The sequence below is a fragment of the Varroa jacobsoni genome, unplaced genomic scaffold (genome assembly GCF_002532875.2).
Source record: "Varroa jacobsoni isolate VJ856 unplaced genomic scaffold, vjacob_1.0 contig01726, whole genome shotgun sequence".
Lineage (NCBI taxonomy): Eukaryota > Metazoa > Arthropoda > Arachnida > Mesostigmata > Varroidae > Varroa > Varroa jacobsoni.
Genome location: NW_019214680.1, coordinates 24,350 through 29,694, shown reverse-complemented (window position 1 = coordinate 29,694; position 5,345 = coordinate 24,350).

Genomic DNA, 5,345 nt, shown 5'->3' with positions numbered 1-5,345 from the left:
TGAATCATGTCTTCATTCTTAGTAGCCTGTTACATTTATCAGAACCTAACAACCATGTTTGTACTTCAATGACAATTTTATGAGCTTGTTTTGAATTGAATGTCTGTATTTCTCTTGATCACGTTATTTAGATGTTCGATTTTAGTAGCAAGAGTTCCAGCCGAAGAAGTAATCTCAATTTAGCATCATTTCAAAACTGTCTGAAATGTATCAAACACTGTACATCTAGTAGTTGTTGATGCTTGCCAGCAAAACGGATGTATCGTAATATTTTCAATCTAATTGGGTTAAAACCTAATATTTTTGTAACAGTTTAGACTTTGCGTTGGTAACCCTGCGCTGAGTGGTAATGCCTGTAAGACGATAAAGACTAGTTTAGACTACACTGTAAATACGTAATGTAATTAAATTAATATTGGTCAATCGTAATTGCTTGGTAAGCACAAAAAGATGAACTCGCGCATTAACATTTAAAACAGTTTCTGAGTCTTAGCGGAGAATTGCATCCGAGACCTCGCGATTATGAGTCCGGCATCCCGCGGTGGCTGTGAAATTTAAGATCTAAGTACTGTACACTAATACTCTTTAATACAGCGCAATTTCGTATAAGCATTTTTCACCAGTGACTTTGCAGTAATTTTACATATTTTCTTATTTTTTACTAATTATTAAGGACGAGATGCATTTTAACTAAACTGCCAGTGGTTTTAAATAACTGGCCAACGTGGCTTATCTAGCCCCTAGAAGATGCATGTATAACTACTTTTTAATTGTAGTTATTTCTGCAATAGAATTCAGTATATTACATCACAAAGTCCCACGGTATCAATTAAATCGGCAGCCTATAACCCGAAACACTACTAGTCATAAGTCAGTCTTTCTTTTTTTACGGTGATGGATTTTCTGACAAAATGCTCAGCATACTTGGTAGTAATGCATTAACTCGCTAATAGTATCTAGCAATGACTGAATCACACAGGTATGTTCGCCGAAGCAACATACATCATATTGAACAAAACGCCTTTATTGATATCGTAATATATTAGACTACTTTTTACACTCGTATATTGTCAAATATTTTTTAGAATTGCCGGCTCAGCGCACTGTCATTTTAAATGGTGAACGACACCATGAACAGGATAATCGAATTTAAGTATTCAAATAGGTTTGTCAGCCCCTGTTGGTGATGTTCACATTAGCAAGTATTGCGACGTTGTAGAATTATTTAGTGCATCGTTTGCAGTACATATGCAGTAATTTAACTTCTACAAAAAAAAGGTTGATTATAAAGCTTGATACCTCTTAACCATAATACGAGATCCATAACATACAGTGTAAAACATCCATTAAGTTTTGTTAGTTGGAATTAAGCAGACGCATATACCTTATTATAGTTACAATCAGTTGGCCCAGTCAGCTCATATAGTTGAACCTAATATTTCTCGCTGTACATCAAATTCACTTATATAAAGCACGGCTAACCTATATTGTGCGTTCGCATAATACTTCTAATCAAAGTTAGATTTTTTTCACGAATTTTCGCGGTACAGATGGGTGAGCAAATAGAAGGTACTGAAAAATATGTCCCTTAACTTAAATGCCAGGAGCTTTATTACCTATGTTAGTCGTATGGGAAACAAAAAAGAAAGTCGCACTCAGCATACAGCAGTAAATGCAAAATATGTGTAGCCAATTTCCTCACACTCCAATATTGTCATAAAGCTACTGACGACCGCATCCAGACGACAGTTTTGAGAGGTGAAACGATGCAACGGTCTTTGCGGAGCCTATTGGAGCAACTAGAAAGCTTTTAGTGACCTCTTTACTTTTATTCAAATTGTAGCAGGCGTACATAAAAAGTATTCAGTTATTTTTTTATCCACTATGAGAATAGTTGTAGTAGGAGTAGATTTCGGCTGCCGAAAAAATATTGACCTTTTTCAGATTTCTCTTTGAACTTTTATCTTTATCTTTGAACTCGGATTTCTCGGGTAATCTGAGTCTGGTCGGGATCAGCGTTGGTGTTACTATAACACTAAAATTTACCAGCAGTAGATATAGGCGCTTTAAAGACGACTACAATCATTGTAAAAATTTGCCTATTCTGTGATTTCATTTCGGGAAAGGCTCAAATGCTCCCCAGGCCCATCAAAAATTGTGTTGTTTATGGCCAATGTGTGCCATTGCCCTGAAGAAGCGATGCGAAGATGGCTCAGTCATTTTTGTTTTGAAATTTTCGGTGTGGAAAATTCCTTTCGCACTGGTCAGCCAGCTACGGAACAAGATGATGAAATTATTGCGGAAGTCGAGCAAGAGCAATACGTGAGTAACTGTGATATCGCCAAGGAACTACACATACATCAACAAAGAATTTTGAACCATTTGAAGAAAACTAGCTATAAAAACAACTCGATGCTTGGGTGCCATCCGCCATATAGCCTGGACTAAACATTACATTAGCATCTGTTTCGTTCTCTGCGGAATTCCGTTAGAGGTATCACGTTTGCTTAAATGGAGGGATGTAAAAATCACTTGTATTTTGTTCTAAAAACTGTTGTTATAAGAGAAGTGGCAAAAAGCCATCGAAAAAAATGGTGCGTAGTTGGTTTAGTAGTAGTATTGTAAAGCATGAAAAATATGTGTTTCAATTTTAACATATACTGGTGAATACTTTTTCGACAAACTAATGATATCACCTAGTTTAACAATATATAGGGGTTACGTGGTACAGCTTTTTACATTAACCCTCAGTGTCGAAGTGCTCTGTCTGAGGAGGATAATGCTTGGAAAATGCAGCAGGAACGAGATTATACGGCGCAAGAAGTAGCTGAAGCCATACAGTGATTTTTAAACAATAAATCCCAAAGCATGAGAAAAAAAGGGCTGTCCCAGGATGTGTGATTTTTCTATGTTCCTGTACAGGAAATATACAGCCATAACAATGATTGATATATAATGGCTACATACGGCTATATTAGGGCCATTGGCATGCTGCAGCCAATCACGATCAAGAGTATAACTTCAAGGTACCACGAATTAGCGCCAACTTGAAACGCTTAGGAGTCGCTCGTAATATCGAGGTTGTCCTTGCAGCAACCAGGATCTCCACGAATGAGCAGCTCCATACCAAGCATTGCCAAGAGTGGCACTGATATCGTTGACCTAACGTTTGGCACGGCGCCAGCGACGCAGTCCGCTTAGAGGATGAGGTCCACACATTTATCATAATCTGTGTATGGACGACAGCTAGCTGTAACATGTGCGCATGTGGCCTTGACTGCCAAATAGAAATAGTCTAACGCGTTATCACTGATTTTATTACTGGCTCCCATGTGAGTAGTAACAGCCATGCAGACGCCCATATCCAGAGAAAACCGGGTCTCGAGCAAGACAAACTCCGGGTCCATAAACATTGTCGAAACATGCGCCTCGTGTGATAAAGGCCAAATGTAGACTTGCATATAGAATTAAGCGCCTAACATCGTCATGACCAAATAGCTGGAATAAAATACAGATGTACTGAAGTGCGACTGGCCCTTTACTGAAGAATCCAATTTCTACAATGAGGCATCGCAATGTCATCGTAAGTAATAAAATTTTTCGACTCGAAATTTTTCTCAAATGCGCAAAGTTTGAATGTATAAACCGTATATATATATTTATATATATATATATATATATAAATGATCGTAGATATTGCCGCAAGTGAGCCATGACCATCAACTTTTCCAACTAAACTATATGAGCTTGAAGGCGAGCCTACATATGCAGGTGATGTCGACAACAATTCACATTATTAACACCTTAAAGAACCATATTACAGCGCGGATTACCGCAATCGTCCAGGAATATGTGGAGTAAGTCAAGGATTTAATCGGTGGAGGTTTTTAATCGACTCAATAATGTTACTTTGCCAAGTTAATTTCACAAATAATAGCGCTTACTGTAGTAATAATAATTATAAACTACATGAATTAGAACCAAAAAGAAGAAATTTTAGTCTAGGCAATATGTGTGCCACTATATATTATAGATATTTACCCGTGGTTATTATTCACGCATCAAAGCTACCCCTTAACTTTGCGACGGTTACTCTAAGATTGGTGATATTTTTGCATTCAGTGCTCTTCCATTCGATTATTAGTCGTAACAACGTGCCCGTTATGCTCCACATAACGTACACAGAGTTACAGGGGGTTTGGTTAGACCCCGCGGGAGTTGTGCAGAGCATCAGCTTCGGAAAAATTAGAGACAGGCCGCACGATGCACTAAACAGAACCAAAAGGATTGCTAACAGCCTATTGTATTCTTGAACGAGGCGGGGAGGTCATTCATATTTGAGGTACTTGCCAAACAAATACAAACCAAACATTTGACATGCAATGCAAAAATAGCCTAGAAAGAACGTATATCTCGTTGTGCAGTTAAGTGTATAAGACTGAATATGAAAAACTCGTTTTAGAAAAAGAAACTTAGAAATTCTCTTTTTCTAAAACGAGTTTTGGTGGTATTATTTTCGAAAAAATGAGTGCATGACGCGTTGTGATAAACCTGCAGGAGCCTACGGAAGCATAAAGACTTTCAATTTTTTACTCTCCCTGTTCGTCCTTTACTTTATTTTTTATGGCATTACAGTAAGGAATATGAGGCCATGGCTTACCCCATTATGCTATTTTCAAAATAACTTCGCGTGTTGTGTGATTGTTTCAGGTTATCTGACGTTTGAACCGTTCATTTCGTTTGCGGTAACCGTTAGATGGCTCACATGAAAGTTTTGAAACTCTAAACCATTTTGCTAAATTAGTGAGAAAGCGTAGGCGTACTAATTACTCATTTTTTAATTGTGGCAAAACCGGGAATCATTCTCGATCATTTCGTGCTCGTTACCATATGTTGCCCCAAAAATAAAACAACGTAAGTCCACCACTAAGGAACGGATGTAGTAATGTCTAGAGGCCAATAGTGTGATAATAGATAAACGTTTGTCAAAACACCGCATCTAATGGATCAGCTTAGTAGTCTATTTAAGAATTCTAAAACACCTGACATCGATGGGCCGTGTTCAATTCTACATAATGATTTAGTAGACTGAATAGCGTCGTCGCAGCCGCTGCTGCTGTTGTTATCGCGATCCGCAATCTTGATATGTCAGAACGAGAAGCATATGATTCACTAAACAAATAATTAGAATGATATTTCCCACTAAACGAAAATACTAATCTAAATAATATTTATTTTTATTTATTTATTTATCTTCGTTTATTCTCCTTCGGTTCCAATCGCTTACCCTTGCAAAAAGGCAGCCTTTATTTTCTTTTTTAATGCTGGGAGCTTCTTCCGCTTTT